Here is an 18,193-nt window from a genome sequence, read left to right on the forward strand (position 1 = left end):
AACAGATGGGCATGCGTAGCAGAAATCACAGATGGTGACGGGAGTAATGTGTGACAACATACATTGCATGGGACTTTGTGCCCATGCCAAACCTTGCCCACCAACTAAAGCACCTACAATGGCCATGCAAGCATCAGAACTGGACTTCAGATCAATGGAAGAAGGTTGTCTGGTTTGATGAATTGAATTTTCTGTGGCATCATATGGACAGCCGGGTACTTGTGCCTTTAAAAGAGGAAGAGACAGCACCAGGATGTACTTTTTGGTTTTCGGGTTAGGGGTTTTATAGACTAGGTGATAGATGGAGTATAGAATAGATCTGGGCATTATTGCAGATCTTAATTTGACATGTAACAACTACCTAAGTGTTCTTACAGACCATGTACACCTCTTCATGGCAACGATATTCCCCACTGGAGGTGGAATCTTTAAGCCGGATAATGCGCCCTACCACACTGCATGAATATGCTTTGAGGAACATGATGAAGAGTTCAAGGCGTTACCCTGGCCTCAAAACTCCTTAGGTCTTAAGTTGTGTGGTGCATTGAAACAGCAAGTCCAATCTGCAAGCAGCTCCACCACACAACTTATAAAAGTTAAGAGGACCTGATGGCAACGTCCTGATGCAACACACCACAGGACACCTTCAGAGGCCTTTTATGGTCCATGCATTGGTGAATGGAAGCCAGGAGAAGTGACAGAATATTAGGCAGGTGGTTATAAAGTGCTGGCTTACCTGTGCAAAGGCATCAGTGTTGGTCAAATTTCACATTAATGCCTTTCAATCCGGTACCTTCCAGTTTGCAAATTCATTGAACTTCATGCTTCTTTGCATTGGGACAAAACGTATAATATTGAACTTCCATTCAAGAATATTAAAAATAAAATCACAATGAGTCCACCTCATTCAAGAATATTAACAATAAATTCACCACACGAGTCAGAAATTGCTTTTCTGTGGTCAAACTGTATTTTCAGTGATGCAAAACACGTGTAATGCTTGGCTTTAAATCTTTTTTTTTTTTTTTGCAGCGCAAGATTCAAATCAACAGCAGCCTCACAGTTTAGACAAAACCCGCCTAACCCAAAATTCACATGAACACAATCAAGTGCAAAGATGTGACAAGTAAAAACTACTAAAAGTAAGCATAACTTTTTATGACCAATATAATGCATTTTAAAAAGGTTGGACATGCATGTTCTTCAATTCACCAAAAGAACATTTGGACCTTGTAATTAAAATGCTGGCCCAAAAACTCAGCGTCCTGGAACTGAGAAATAGATGATAAAAAAAGAGTATGGATGGATATCAGAAGGCCTGGGGCTGTTTTTAGGGTTTGGTCTAAATGCTTTGGCTTCAGGTGAAGGGTGCTGTTAGAACATAAGAAATATGACAAACAAGTGGAGACCATTCAGTCTATCAAGCCCAATATCTCATCCAGTTTCTTTGTAAAGGTTGTGAAGGTTTCTGCCTCAAATTTTAGAAGGAGATTTTTGACAATTGTGAGCTTCAGTTTGAGGAAGATCTTTTTTCTGTGCCATCAAAGCCAGGTCCTTAACAACACTGGGGAACTTGAGTGGCCTGCACAGAATTCAGATCTCCAACTTACTCAACAGCATTGGGATGAGCTGGAACACATAACCTCACAAATGCTTGTGGAAAGCCTTCCTAGTAAAGTGGAGGAGGCTGTTATCGCCGAAAATGGGGGGTGACGTACAAGTGCTGTGGTAGTTCCTTATTAACACCAGTGGTTTGAGAATGGGATCTCTAACAAGCTCATAGAGGTGTGATTATCAGGTGTTCACAAACTTTTGGTCATATAGTGTAGTAGCACAAATTACATTGCCCACACCATCCACATTGCTAGTTTCATTTTAGGGAGAAGTTCCTTTAGATCAGGGGTCTCCAACCTTTTTCCCCCCTGAGAGCTACTTTAACAAAATGAAAATGGCCAAGAGTTACTCATGTTTTCTAATGTTTATTCTCATCGCTTATTTCAACCCAAACAAACTGAATAAGCTTGTTTTGCCTAAACATTTACAAAATGTTGGTATCCACAACTCACATTCTGCATTAAAACATCACACCTGCATTTTGTGCGTCTGTATGCATTTTCTAGTGTATCTCACACTATTGAATTAAAACCTGAATGCTGTCAAAATAAAACAAAATGCAATTCGAAATACGCAGATATGACTTATTAATTTGTCATTTTGTCACATGCTACTGTGTCATATTATTCACATGTGTGATGCGTTTTTTAGTTAGTCAGATGACTGGCACCGAGATGTATGGTGGAGAGCAGCCACTTCAGTTCACTGAAGAAGGGGCCTGAGTTGCCTCGAAAGCTTGCATATTGTAATCTTTTTAGTTAGCCAATGAAAGGGGTCATTTTGCTTGGCTCTTCTCTACATTCATAAAGGCTAACACGATACAACACCCTAGTACAGGAGTCATTTAAAAAAGTTCATCTGTTAATCTTGCTCTGAATTTTGATTTCATGACAGTCATGTCAGACTCACAGAGGTATGGAGACCCAAACAAAGCAGACATTTTCAGAGCTGCTTGGTGAAGATTCTTATAGTTATCTGGCTCTTCCAAGCTCCAGACATGCTGAGAAAGCTGTTGAGACTTTAACTGCAAATTATTTTGAAGGTTTACTAATCTATAATATCCAATGTCTGTCTGTCCGTTTTTCACGAGAGAAATACTTAACGGATTTAAATCGTGTTTTTTCTATAATTTGCTTGAACATTCCAGTTGATTTTGCGACTTCTCTCATTTCGCTATGTATCAGAGTTCGCTTGTTGTGCAGATCCAAGAAACACGCAGTGGGCCGAGTTTCTCCTCACTCACTCACCAGCTTCGGGGTGTGTTCCTTAACTCCGCTTAGCTAGCCAACGATATAACAATTGAATTGAACTTTGTTTGATATTTAAAATAAAGTGTTACTTAGGTCTTGATGAGTTTGAGTCCAGATATTCTCTAAAGTGTCTGCCACAGTGAAAAAAGATTGCAATTCAGATTGTGGATTGTGATTTTGTGTTAAAAGGATCGTGATATGATTTTTTGGAAAGATCGCTCACCCCTAATTTGACAAATCAAGTTTTCAAATTTATGTAGGATTCATTAACCCTTTGGCGAGCTACTTGGAAAGGGGTTGTGAGCTACCGGTAGCCCGCGAGCGACGTGTTGGAGACCCCTGGTTTAGATTATTGATATTCATCTGTTGACTGCTGCAATGCTAAATACCTTGAGGTTACATTAAATCGATTTTGAAACACATTTCACTAGTTTTAACTATGATGGTTGGATTGTGGTAGCTACAGGGGAATAACACTGCTCTCGGTGCCGGGTAAGGTCCTTGCTACGGTTTTCCCCAATAGGATCCGTGATCACTTGCTCACCGACCAGCAAACATAACAGTCTGGTTTTACGCCTAAGAAGTCTACCATTGACGCCATTCTGCCACTGAGGGTTCACATGGAGCGCAAGCGTGAATATTGGCAGAGTTTCTTTGCAGTCTTTTGTCAATTTTCGTAAAGCGTTCGACTCAGTTAATTGAGCTGCCCTGTGGGACATCCTGAGGTTTCAAGGGATCCCTCGAGGTTGCTGGATCATGGCCAGCCTGTACGCTGGTACTGTGAGTGCTGTGCAGAGTGGAGGCAGAACCTCTGTGTTCTTCCCAGTTGATTCTGGGGTTTGTCAGGGTTGTATTCTGCTCCTACCCTGTTCAATGCCTGTATGGACTGGGTGTTGGGCAAGGTCGTGGGGTCCAGCGGCTGTGGGGCATCTGTTGGTGAAGAAAGATTCACGGATCTTGACCTTGCTGACGAGGCTGTGATCTTCGCAGAGTCAATGGAGGCTCTGATCAGGACACTCAAGAGACTGAGTGAGGTGTCGGACTGTCTGGGCTTGTGAGTGTCCTGATAAAAACCAAGACCCAGGCCTTTAATGACCTCTTGAGCTCTGGTGACTCTTCCTATGAAGAGCATGGGGGGGGTCATGAGGTCGCTGGAAAGGGGTGTGTGGCGCTCCTGATATCTATGCAAAAGGACGAAAGTCCAAGTCTTTAGAGTCCTGGTGCTTCCTGTCTTGTATATGTGGTTGCGAGACATGGAAGCTATGCAGTGATCCGAGATGAAGACTGGACTCCTTTGGTACTGTGTCTCTCCGGAAAATCCTTGGGTACCGCTGGTTTGACTTTGTGTTGCTCATCGAGTCCCGAATGAGGCGCATGACCTGCATTGTTAGGGAGCGTCAGTTACGGCACTACGGCCATGTGGCACGATTCCCCGTAGGTGATCCAGCTCGTAAGACCCTCATTGTTGGGGACCTGAGTGGCTGGACCAGGTCGAGGGGTCGCCAATGTAACACCTGGCTGCGGCAGATAGAGGGTCATTTCTGGAGGGTGGGACTGGACCGCGTGTCTGCCTGGGGGGTTGCCAACCGGGATCCTGAGTTGTTTCGTCGTGTGGCGGGTGCAGCAACGCGCTGTACCAGTGCATGCTCCCCAACTTGACTTGTTGATATTATGACACTTAACCAAGATTGGGCTCTATTTTCACTTTAAAAACGTGGGAAGCAGCTATAGGTTCCCTTTTCACCAGCAATCTCTACAAAACTTTATGCAAGCTAATTGATGAAAGGTCCCTTTGAATCGATTTATTCTAATAAAGTTTTCATCTACTTCACAGCTCAACACATTTTGCAAGGGTGGTGCGGTATACTGGTACTAGAAAAGTTCACACCACCACCAGAATTTCACGATTTTTGTTTACCAAACTAAACGTCTGCAAACAACCCCAAACCGCGGACTTGAGCATCTGCCAGGTGACCACCTACCAGCTGACTGTACATCTAAATTAAATTTGGCTTAAATAGTAATTAGAAAATGCAAGAGCTTTTCAGGAACACAACAGAGGTATGTCATGCTTGGGGTTTTCTTTACCTGTACTGTGTGGTCAACACAATTTTGCATTCTCATTGGATTATTTTACTGTGAGGTTTCATTATCTGATGGCCTTAGATTCAGGCAACTGTCGAGTCCAGTTACAATGTAAGTAAGTAAGTAGTATTAACTTAAAAATACAATGTTGGTTGTTCAACCCATTACTAATGTGTAATCCATATTTAATAACAGAAAAACACTTAATGGGTTCTTAATATGAAAGATTAAAATGAAACTCTTACTATTTATTTGAAAATACCACGGGTTGACAGGCGTTAACCACATTAAAATTTTCACACTGTCAAATAATCACTAAATATACAGTTGGTTATCTGCAAATAAATTGTGTTATACAGAGACACAGATAACTTGGAAACACCTCTGTTTTAATCCTTATTGTTTACAGCTTCAAACTATGAAATTAATCTATACTGTTGGAAAAGTTCCAGCGAACGGATTTAATGCTTTTTTAATGTTCTCAAGTGTTATAGTAATCAATAATGATGCCTGTAAGGAGATAAAGTACACCTGTCTCTAAATACAAAAACCATTGAGGCCTGTTTTATAGTCTTCCTCTGCCAAGATTTCCCATGCAGTCATTAAATAGAAAAAGTCAAAGTGACGGCTAAAAACTAAGTCTTTGTTTTAAACTGATTAAACAAAAAGTAATTGACATCAAGCTCTTCACATCCGATATCTCTATAGAGCAATACATAAGTGGGGAAGCTTGCCATCCTTACAGGCACTCTATGCTGTCACTATGAAGTGTGCTTCACTACAAACAGAATTTTGGCACAATGAAGATCAAGCTACCGGTAACGGCACGTGCAGTGAACACACTTGACTTGAGCGTTCCTAGTTTTCAGACTCTTTTCTCTGTACGTTGAGCATTCGTTTGCTCAGAGGTTGATGTGCTTGAGGATTCCTGAGCAGCTCTTCTTTTCTCCACCCTAGCAGCCTGCTTTTTCTCTTCTTTTGTCAACATCTTTTCGATTAAAAAACTGATTAAGTCAGTGTTTGTGTTTCAATTACTTAGTACATTTTCCTTAATTTTTCAATCTGCCTCAAGAATGATTTACCATATAAAGAGGTAAGGGAAATGACGGCAAAGGTGGTACGGATAAGAATGGCAGCCATATGCATGTGCCGCTGCCGAGAGTTGACTCTAGAATAAAGTAAAATAAAAATAAAAAAAAAAAAAGAGGAATAACTTGGAGGTCAATCATCACCCCAAAAACGGATAGCAGACATCACATAGTATATGGTTACCAAATTTCAGGTCAATAGGTCAAACGATTTGCAAGCTACAGGCGATTTAAAATCCTGGACAGACCAATGGACAGACACGGTAGCGTATTATATAAGAAGATTATTACCAGTCAACACTGGGGGGAAAAAAAAAACTAAAGATGCTCCTTTCAATCTAAATTGGCCAATCTTCACAAAGTGACTCATTCGGTAAGCTCAAAAACCACATGCTTTTCTACGTCTTACAGTACTGAAATGACAGTTCTCCTGATATTAGAACAATCTGGACGAGAACAGGCCTTTCAGCCCAACAAAGCTCACCAGTTCTATCCACTTAATTTTTCCAAAATAAAATCAAGTCCAGTTTTGAAGGTCCCTAAAGTCCACCTGTCTACCACACTACTTATTCCAAGTGTCTGTGGTTCTCTATTTGAGGAAAAACTTTCTAATGGTTTTGCAAAAATTACCCTTAACAAGTTTCCAGCTGTGTCCCGCTGTTCTTGCTGAACTCAAAGTCTTGATCCACTGGACTAATTCCCTTCATAATATTGCACATGGTGGCGCAGTGGGTAGTGCTGCTGCCTCGCAGTTAGGAGACCCGGGTTCTCTTCCTGGGTCCTCCCTGCGTGAAGTTTGCATGTTCTCCCCTCTGTCTGCGTAGGTTTCCTCCCACAGTCCAAAGACATGCAGGTTAGGTTCACTGGCGATCCTAAATTGTCCCTAGTGTGTGCGTGTGCCATGCAGTGGGCTGGCGCCCTGCCCGGGGTTTGTTTCCTGCCTTGTGCAGAGGGGACTGGGCGGTCTCATGGTCTGGAATTCCTACAGATTTTATTTTTTCTCCAGCCATCTGGAGTTTTTTTTGTTTTTTCTGTCCCCCCTGGCCATTGAACTTTACTCTTATTCGATGTTAATTAATGTTGATTTATTTTGTTTTCTTACTGAGTCTTTTATTTTTCTATTCTTTATTATGTAAAGCACTTTGAGCTACTGTTTGTATGAAAATGTGGTATAGAAATAAATGTTGTTGTTGTTGTTGTGCCCTGTGTTGGCTCATACTGGTTCCAGCAGACCCCCCGTGACCCTGTAGTTAGGATATAGCGGGCTGGATAATGGATGGATGGATGGATATTGCACACTACAAACATATCTCCTCTTAATCATCTTCTCCTTAACCCATTAAATGCCAATTTTTTTTGCTGGATATTTTTTACCTTATTTCTATCCAGTCAGTCAGTCATCCTCCAACCCACTATATCTTAACACAGGGTCACAGGGGTCTGGAGCCAATCCCAGCCAACACAGGGCGCAAGGCAGGAACAAATCCCTGGGCAGGGCGCACACACACACACACACACACACCAAGCACAATGGACTGGTGCCCCGTTCCAGGTTTATTCCTGCATTGCTCCCTGTGCCAGCCGGGTATAGGCTTCAGTCCCCGGCCCATCGGAACCTGGTCTGGATTAAGTGGCATTTATACAGCGCTGTTCTAACTATTCACAGCACTTTACACAGACAGTGGGGTACCACTTGAGCATTCACCTTGATTAACTGAACTCAAATTTTTGTACCAGTACGTTCACCATACATTAGCCAATACGAGGTAAAGGGATGAGAAAGACATAGCCAATCAAGAGACAGGATAATTAGGGGGGTCAGAATGAGTGAGGCTGTGGTGGACAGTTCAGACAATTAATGATGGCACACCCTACTCATTTTGAAAGATGCCCCAGGGACCTTTTATGACCACAGAACGTCTGGACGAATAGGTTATGTCTCATCCAATAGATCTGCACCACCACCACACACACACAAACAGCGTCTGTCACAGGAGCCCCCACACAAACCACAGTATAAAAACCTCCCGATAGCCTCACCAGCACCTCTCCCGGCAGCAATCCAAGTTTTCTTGGTTGGTTTCCCATCCAGTACTGGCCAGACCCAAACACGCCTAGCCTCAGGTGGATTACCTGTTCTGAAATACAGGTGGGTATGGCTGGCCAAGAAGTCAAAATATAAAAAGGAATAAAGACACACTGTGTAAGAAGTTTGACAAATGGAGATACAATTCACTCCTTCAAGCCATTAGGTAAGTTTAGGTATTAACTGTCTCCAGCTTTTTACTTTTTCAAAAATTGTCAAATTAATAAAGTCACTACACAACAAAAAAATGTACAATTCAGATGAAATCGTATTGTCAGATAAAGTGGACACAAGTCAATCAATGAGGACACCTTTAGCTATTTACTAAGTGTGCAATTTGGGGGTTAAAACTGTTCCTGAACCCCGAGGCAAGTGATGCCATTTGACCACTGTAGCCAATTTACTTTCCAGCTTACACTTCATCAAAAGGCTAAGCCGATGACTTGAACTACAAAACCTAAGTTAGCGCTCAGACAAAATAAAGACTCATTAGTTTTCTAATTTGTAGACATCAGCTGCAGCTCTAAAAACAGACAAGAGATGCAATAGAAATGGTCTCCTTTACCGAAGTGGAAGGGCTCTCGCCACAGAGCATCAGCAGCAGCTGCTGGTGCCAACAAGGCACGCCAGGGGTAGATAAATCACTGCATCAAATTAAATGCTATTTGTCACATACAATCATAGACACAGTACATTATGTAGTGATATGGTTAAGTTGCTAAACTCATTAGAAGACGACTATGAAAGACAAACAATAAAATCAGTTCTGGCGGACAGGTTATTGCTGACTCTGTCATTAAGTCACATCATATCATGCAGTCAAAGCCATGAGGGTGCAATCAGAGAACAGCTGGTGTTGATAAGATGTCTCTTCTTATATCTGTCTGTCTACTATGGACGTTGTTTCAGATATACAGTGGGTATAGAAAAGAATCCCCTCCCCAAAATATTTCCATCTTTTTTTGCTTTACAGCCTTAAATAAAAACAAACACAAAAAATATTTCTTCCCAGTTTTACTTACTCAATGCCACCTATAACATCCAACTGATAGATATCACAGCTAGAGTTGAGAAAAATTATTAAAAAAAAAAAAATCAAAACACAACAAGACCTCCTGAGATTAATAAAGGATCACCAATGTCAATGTCATTTTGTTGAACCACCCTTTTGCTTTAATGACAGCCTTGAGTCTGTGGTGATTCTTCTCTATCAGCTTTGCCCATCTAGATTGAGCCCACTCAATATTTACCCCCCCCCCCCTTCTTCTTTACAGTTTAACTGTTCAAGTTTGGTCAAATTGGATGGTAAGTGTTGATGGTCTGCTATCTTCAGATCTTTCCACAGATTTTCAGTGTGGTTTAGGTCTGGGCTCTGACTGGGCCACATGAGGACATTCAATTTTTTTCTCCATCAGCCACCGTGCTCAGGTTTGCTGTGTGCTTTGGGTCGTCGTTGTGTTGAAAGACGAAGTTTCTGCCCATCTTCAACTTCCTGGCAGCGGGTAGCAGGTTTTTCCTCCAGAATTTGATGGTATTTTGCCCCATCCATTGTTCCTTCTACCCTAATGAGAGCCCCAGGCCCGCCACAACAGGATGCTGCCCCCTCCATGCTTTACTGTAGGTATGGTGTGTTGTAGATGGTGAGCTGCATTAGTGTACCATTTGGTATTGTGGCCAAATAGTTCAATTTTGCTCTCATCTGACCATACGATCTTTTTCCACTTGGCATCAGAATCTTCAAGGTGCATTCTGGCAAAGCTCAACGAGCCTTGTGCGACCCTCCCGAACAAACCACATTGTGGAGCGTTTGTCAAATTGTTGTCACCTGCACACCATTAATGACCAGTCTGTGCCATAAACTCCTGTAAGTCCTTCAAAGTGGCCATTGGCCTCTTGGTCGCCTCTCCTACCAGTTTCCTCCTTCCTCTTCCATCCAGTTTGGAGGATCCAGGGAGGTTCTAGTAGTACCAAACACTTTACTGGGCTCCTTGAGATTGATAAAGCCTTTGAGATGTTTTTGTCTCCATCTCCTGCCTGATGTCTGTCCACAAGTCTCTCCCTGAGATCTTCTAAGAGTGTCTTGCCATCCATAGTCAGTTGTTTGATGTCAGTTGCACTGCCAAGGAAGGGAATAAATGCTCCAGGAACAGCTTCACTAATCACTCTCATTACAATTGAGCACAGGTGGAAGGAAGCCAGTAACCGCAATGGAAATGGGGGGCACTGACACCTGATTGAGTTGGGGGCTGGGGAGAGAATCAGTTATTAATCTCAGGATTTCTTGTTTTTTATTTTTTTTTAATTCTTCTGAGCTGTAGCTGTGATATCTTTCATTTTTATGTTAGAGATTGCATTGAGTAAGTAAAGCTGGAAAAAATATTGGTTTGTGTTTTCATTTAAGGCTGTAAAGCAAAAAAAGGGAATATTTCAGGGGGATTTTTCTTTGCCCACTGTATATGGATTGGGACACTGACAGTAATGAAAAAGCAGTCTAATGCAATCTTCTGCAAGACACTTAAACTACACAACCCATCTAGAACTGTAAGATAAACTACTTCTAATTTTTTTATATATAATAATAATAATAATAATACATTACATTTATATAGCGCTTTTTTATCAGTTACTCAAAGCGCTCAGCAATTGCAGGTTAAGGGCCTTGCTGATATATATATATATTTTAGGGAGATGTCTGGGATTCTTTTCATATTATTATTGCTTAATTGAATGGTGGGAAAATGGACCATCTGCAGCTCTACATCAGTAATACAAAGAAGATAATCAGAGATTTCAGGAGGGTCAAGCCCGTTACTGTAACTCTGCAATTTCCCCTCAGGTTTAATAAAGTTTCTGTGTCTCTTTCTAGGTCAGGATGCTGTTCATTAGCTATAGCTCTACCTTTAACGCTGTTGTGCCCTCCAGCCTGGGCCTGAAGTTCACAGCCATAATAATAGCCTCTCCCCGATTGTTGACTTCACAAAGAGAACAGGCAATCATCCTCTGCTCCACATCAACGACTCTCCCAGTCAGACAGTTAGAAACGTTGGGTTCCTGGGTGGCCAAATCACCAACTGCCTTCCCTGGTCTGTCAACACCACCTGCATCCTCAGAAAGGCTCAAACAAAAAACACTAGTGAACTTCTACCACTGCACCGCTGAAAGAATCTGGACCGGATAAATCATGGTGTAGTTCTATAACCTTAAATGCCAGGATCGCAAACTCTGCCAAACGACTGTCCATACCATCTACTCCATCCAATGTCCAAGAAGAGTTGAATCTCCATCGTCTCTAGTGACGACCACCAAGGTTCAATCCCTGTTTTCACTTCTACCTTCTGGTAAGCACTACCAGAGCCTCACTACTCGCTCCACCTGCTTCATGGACAGCTTCTCCTGACAAGCCATAAGTTCACTGAATGCTCAGCAACCTGTTCTCACTTGCCCTGTACCCACCTTCTGGTTTATATGGTCACGCTGGGGGTCACAATATCTAATTCTACCATCGACAGTTTTCCCTGTCTACTATTTAATACAATCTATATGTCTGTTCACTTCTGTTTTGCACTATGTACATTAGACCATTGTTCTGCTATTTATTTATTTATAAATCATTCTTCTGTCTTATTGCCTGTATATACTCTCCCCCAATCCATCCTTCTGCACACGCTCACAGAGTATGAGACAATGACTGAGTTCACAAACGCACACAAAACTAGGAGAAGGTTAATAAACCCGTTATGGCAGAAATTTGCTTTCCTTAAGCTACCATTCACATGCACAAGTAATCTCCTGCAGCAGGGTTTCTCAAACTATGGGTGACGAGGTGGTATTCTATTTAAGAGTAATGGGTTATGGTGGGTCACCGCAGGTTGACTAAGCAATCAACACTGCTCTGGTGAATATCCTCGATTTCTCCCCCCATGACAATCATCCACGATTCAAGGTGATCCCTAGTTTCCCATTCATAACAATTGGCCACAATTCCACAAAAGGAACTCCGCACGAAAATAATTAAATCACCCCCATGACAATCAGCCACGATTCTGCAAGGGGGACGTTCTTACAAATATCCAGGCATTCAACAAGGAACAATAATAACAACAATAATAATAATAATACATTTAAAATTATATAGTGCCTTTCCCATGCTCAAGGGAAAGTCAGAAAGAACACCAGGGTGTATGTAACACTGGATACAAATACATTCAGCACAGAAGACTACAACAGAAAAATACAGGATATCCAAAGCATTAAATAGGATAAAAGACAACAAACCAGAGTAAGATACCAAATTCAACTGTAAAGGAAAAACCTGAACAAAATCACATCATTTGTAATATAACACACACACACACACACACAAATTACTCTTAGCATCTGGACGGGCAGGGAAATTGAAAGAAGGGGCAGAATATCAGGCAAGTTAAACACCGTCCTGAACAGAGGAATTTTAGGTTGTCTCTCTATTATAAAAAAAAAAAAAATCCAGGAGTGAAACAGTAGGACGACGAGACGTGATCTTCACGTTAAGATCACGGAAGACACTTAAGAGACCCCGAGACTAAAGAGATTGGCCACGGAGCGTCACGCGGGGACCTTAAACAGGAGAATTTGTGCCAAGAGATTGACCCAGGACCGTCTCGCGAGGACGTAGAACATGAGATTCTTGCAAGACACGCCATACTTACAACCAAATAAGAGCACGGGCAGCAACACACTCAGTCGTGTTTTGGCTTTGAGCACACGCAGATCCAGGGTTGTAAGCGCATATAAAGTGTAGAAGGACGTTATAAATGAAACATAGATGACTAAGCGAAGAAGAAAGCAGCGTGGAGAAAAGAGACTCAAAAGCGTTGGAGAGACAAAAAAGAATAACCTAGGTGCAAATTCAGAAAATAAGTAATTATCAGCCTGGAGCAAGTGGAATTGGGAAAGAAAAAAAAAAAGCATGTCCAATCTGGACACTGGCGCTCTACACATGCAGTGTAGGCTAGAGATTATGAAAGCAGTGGAATTTGAAAGGCTCAAAAAAAGGAACGATACACATGTGGAGAAAGTTAAAGAAGATGAAAGTAGGAAAATTAGAAAGTAAAAACTGCAGGAGCGCAAACTAATGGAAATTACTCGAAAAAGGGAAATTAATCACCATGGACCAGGTGTCATTGAAACAAAAGCAGGATAAAGTGAGGTCAGAAATAAAAGACTTTAGAGAGTAGAAAACAAAGTAAAATGTCATGAAGAGTTTAAAAAACAAGGGGGCCAAACACATGCAGGGCAGGTTAGAGAAAATGAAAACTGGAATTCAAGACAAAAGAAAACAAAAAACGTAGGCACGAAACACATGCAGAGCAAGATACAGAATATGAAAGAAACAAAAAAACGACCGTGTCAAAACAAAGAAAGAAAAGATCGCATTAGTGCATAGATAGATAGATAGATAGATAGATAGATAGATAGATAGATAGATAGATAGATAAATTTTCTTAATCCCAAGGGGAAATTCACATAATCCAGCAGCAGTATACTGATACCAAAAAAAAAAAATATTAAATTAAATAGTAATAAAAATGAAAAAAAATAAAAAAAGCAGACAATAACTTTGTATAATGTTAACGTTTACTCCCCCGGGTGGAATTGAAGAGTCGCATAGTGTGGGGCAGGACGGTGACAAAAGTCTGTCACTGAAGCTGCTCCTCTGTCTGGAGATGACACTGTTCAGTGGATGCAGTGGATTCTTCATGATTGACAGGAGTTTGCTTAATGCCCGTCGCTCTGCCACAGATGTTAAACTGTCCAACTTTAATCCTACAATACAGCCTGCCTTCTTAACAAGTTTGTCCAGGCGTGAGGCGTCTTTCATCTTTATGCTGCCACCCCAGCACACCACCGCGTAGAAGAGGGCACTCGCCACAACCGTCTGGTAGAACATCTGCAGCATCTTATTGCAGATGTTGAAGGATGCCAACCTTCTCAGAGAGTATAGTCGGCTCTGACCTTTCTTACATAGAGCATCAGTGTTGGCAGTCCAGTCCAATTTGTCATCCAGCTGCACTCCCAGATATTTAAAGGTCTGCACCCTCTGCAGATTACTCGGAGAAATAACGAAAAGGCGAATAGAGATCGAATATATGGACACAGGTGATATGTCAGAAGTTTGTAAATATTGTAAGGCTTTGAAGTTTAAGTCAAGAGAATTTCAAAAACCGAGTTTACCGCATGTGCATTTATTGGTTACTTTCCAAAAAAAAAAAATGATTAACTGCTGATGATGAAGATCGTTTTGTCTGTGCTGAAATTCCAAACAGAGAAACCTATCCTGAATTATGGTCCAAAGTCATTAAACACACGTCTCACTGACCTCATTAAAAAGATTCAGCACATTGGGATTCGAAAGATTCCAAAAATTTGTTTTTACAGAAGTTCTGAAATAAAAGTGAATCTATTGAAATAGCAAAAATTCAAAAAAAAAAAATCTTAAAAGTGCGTCTTTGGAAAAACAAAGACGTGGGTTGGTGAGCAAAGCGAACAGGGGGTAAGGCCTAGTTTTTTAAAAGATAGAATTGAGTCAGCTGATCTCATTAATTTAAATTGTTCTACCAGACGGTTGTGGTTGTTGTGGCGAGTGCCCTCTTCTACGCGGTGGTGTGCTGGGGAGGCAGCATAAAGATGAGGGAAGCCTCACGTCTGGACAAACTAGTGAGGAAGGGGCACTGAGCAGACTCCTGTCAATCATGGAGAATCCACTGCATCCACTGAACAGGATCATCTCCAGACAGAGGAGCAGCTTCAGAGACAGACTGCTGTCACCGTCCTGCTCCACTGACAGACTGAGGAGACCCCACACTATGCAACTCTTCAATTCCACCTGGGGGGGTAAACGTTAACATTATACAAAGTTATTGTCTGTTAAACCTGCATTGTTATCACTCTTTAATAGTTTTGTATCAGTATACTGCTGCTCGATTATGTGAATTTCCCCTTGGGATTAATAAAGTATCTATCTAATTTCGGGAGGTCATTCCAAAGTCTGGGCGCTATACAGCTGAAGGCCCGGTCGCCTACAGAGTGCATGTTAGTGTGGGATACAACAAGATTGCCAGAATCAGAGGACCTTAGTGGGCATAGAGGAGGCGAGTGATGGAGAAGTTCACTGATGAAGACCGATGCGAGGCCCATTTAAACATTTTGTAGGTTATTAACAGAATTTTGGATTCCCTTCAGCAAGACAAGGAGCCAGTGAAGGCGAAGGAGGATGGGTGTGATAGGCCTGCTGTTGCTGGTTGGTTTAAGGACTCTTGCAGCAGAGTTTTGAATCAACTGGAGCTGCGATAAAAGATCAAAAGCAGCCCCTGCCAGTAGGAAGTTACAATAATTGATGTGGGAGATGATAACATCATGGACATGTTTCTCAGCATTAGAAAAGTAGACGAATGAGCGAACATGGGATATATGACGGAGGGAAAAGAAAGAAAGTTTCTTAACGTGGTTAATGTGGGTGGAATAAGAAAGGGATAAATAAAAAAATGACGCCAAGGTTGCTTGCATTAGAAAAAGGTCTGATGAGACCTCAGGAGCCTCATTTTCTAAAGATGCACTTTAGTGCCAATTTTCAGGAGTTCCGTTTTGTTGCAATTTCATCTTAAGGGCCGCAGTGGCTGCAGGTTTTCATTCTAACCCCTTTCTTAATTAGTGACCTGTTTTTGCTGCTAATTAACTTCTTAAAAAAAAAAAAACAAGTCAATTAAAATGAAGTTAAGATTTGGTTCCCTGAATTTCTTTATTTCTTTCCTTAAACGCCACCCAAAGAGAAATGAAATCAGAAGGCCTCAAACTCCAACCACTTTCGCTCCAAGCAGCTTAATTAGGGGCCGATTCTCGTTAATTAAACTCATTCTTTAACCCAATGGCTTTTTTGCTGCTCTCATTGCCTAACAGCATACATTTCTGAAATTGTTCATTTCCTCTTTTCTAAGAGTACTATTAACATGTTTTGTGGACCCGAGTTGATAAACATTACCGAGACCTTCACCTTTCTTTATTTCCAGGTATTGTATGATGGACACAGTTTGCTGGTCATGTTTTTTGGCTCATTTTGTATCTCGCGATTTGTTTGGCTGCTAATTAAGGAAAAAAACAATTAAGGAGTCCGAATCTTCAAGAGCAAGTCAATTACAATTAAAAGTTAATTTGCAGCAAAAACAGGTCACTAATTAGGAAAAGGATTACAATGAAAACCTGCAGCCACTGGGACCAGGACTGGCGGTTCAGAACCCTGAAAAAGTTGTCATTTTGCTGGACCATAAATTCTTGAAAAGAGCTTGATAAACGGGACACTCTTCGATCCATCGGGCTCAATCGGTTCCATTTTCATCGCAGTTCTTGTAAGCACTAAACCACACCGTGCGCAACAATCCAACTTTTAATTGGTTCAGTTCGATCCCGGTGCGCGTTTACACGGAGCAATCCTGCGCGAGAGGCGCCTGACACCAAGTGGCCCACCGAGGAACTGCAAGTGAGAAACTCCAAAGCCGTAGTGAATGTTTATATTGGTGTGTCAGCGACACCTTGTGGCTACACACTGCCACTTTCAAGATGAGAGGGCTCTCTTAAAATAATAATAAACTATAATAGATTAAAAAAAAAAAAACCTGCACCAACATGGAGACAGAAAAACACAAAAGTCTAGCAAGTCAAAAGGGGCGATTTGGAAATCTGCGGGGCGAAAGGGAAGCGCAGCTCACAGACGAGGGCTGATCCGTCAAGGCTAAGCAAACAGTGGAACAATTTAAATGCCTCGTCTCTTTAAATTACAAAAGAATTGTAGTTTGCGCTGCCCGTCACGTTTAAAACGCTGCTCGGCTAAAACGGGGCTTTCATTACTAGTGGGGTCAAATGCGAACCGCGGCGCCATTTTTACAGGTATTTAAAAGTTAAAGGTGTGTTAAAAGCACGCTCGCACACTGTTGCCACTAAGTGTCAGGCCTTTTTAATACCCATAAACTCATCTCCATGATACACTCGGCTCCATCCACCATCACCAACCACCCTGCCAAAAAAATAAATAAATACCCGGAAAAAAAAAAGTATTAAAATACACGAAGAGGGGGCGTCCGAGGAGGTCGAGCACGTCCAAATACTCACTTTAACCTTTCTCTCGAGGTTCGGATGCTCCGTCCTACTGGCTCGGAACGGCCATGAAATCTCGCCTGAAAAAAAATCGGGAGGAAACAAAAAAATATCCACAAAATTAACATTAAAATTCAAGATGGCGGCCGGCACAGGGAAGGAGAGGAAGGCCGCATCACCTCCGCGGTGCAAATCAAAAAAAAGTAGATCCCGTGGAGGTGCTCACCCAAATAGCGTCCGCAAGCCGGCCACGCATCACCCCGAAAAAGTGCCGGCGGCGGAACCCGCGGGCTCGACGGACACCTGAGAAAGGAGCAAACCTCCGTGCGAGACACGAGCCGGCGCCCTTTGTGCGCGAAGCCGAGCTCGGAGGAGCACAGGAAGTAGTGCGGCCATAACAGACAAACACGTGCGCGCGCACGGGAACGCGAGCCCTTTAAAGCGCTGCGCCCTGGAGACGCCGACACACACGGGGCGTCGCTAGTGTTCGGTGGGGGCGAGAGAGAGGAAAGGGGTGGACATTTCAGTTTTGTAAAAGACCCCCCATGTGTCGTTACCCCAACAGCCTTTAAATAGAGTCTGGGTATTCTGATAAAGCGAGGCGTCATACACGAGGACGGGCGTCCAGCGGCCGATTCAGAGAGGCTGGTTCGGTTACTTCGAAAACAATCAAAGAAATAAAAAGGCGGAAAGTGAGCCAAGGCAAATCGCTATGTGTCGGATTTGTTTGGTCCATGTTATGTTCTACTAGAGCGGAATTTAAATGACGATCGAAGTAAGCTGGTAATAAAGAAAAAAATAATAATGTATATATAGTGCCTTTAGCCCACCTTCTCCAAGCCCGAGTAAATGGGGATGGCGTGAGGAAAGGCATCTGGCGGTAAAAAAAAAAAAATCACCACGAAAACTTATACATCGATCAAACACAGAAGTGGGAAATAGTG

At 42.2% G+C, this 18,193-nt stretch overlaps 1 protein-coding gene across 1 annotated transcript in view; it reads right to left on the bottom strand.

The window, feature by feature from the left end:
• Positions 1-17,616, bottom strand: part of kmt5b (lysine methyltransferase 5B) — an 82,118-nt gene extending 64,502 nt beyond the window's left edge. Inside the window, exons 1-2 of the mRNA XM_039738926.1 lie at positions 17,476-17,616; positions 17,265-17,329 (exon numbers count right to left, since the gene is read on the bottom strand). The gene's annotated coding sequence lies outside the window, so the exon portion shown is untranslated. The remainder of the gene's footprint in view (positions 1-17,264; positions 17,330-17,475) is intronic.
• Positions 17,617-18,193: the final 577 nt, after the last annotated feature.

Source organism: Polypterus senegalus, chromosome 1, assembly GCF_016835505.1.
Source record: "Polypterus senegalus isolate Bchr_013 chromosome 1, ASM1683550v1, whole genome shotgun sequence".
NCBI lineage: Eukaryota > Metazoa > Chordata > Cladistia > Polypteriformes > Polypteridae > Polypterus > Polypterus senegalus.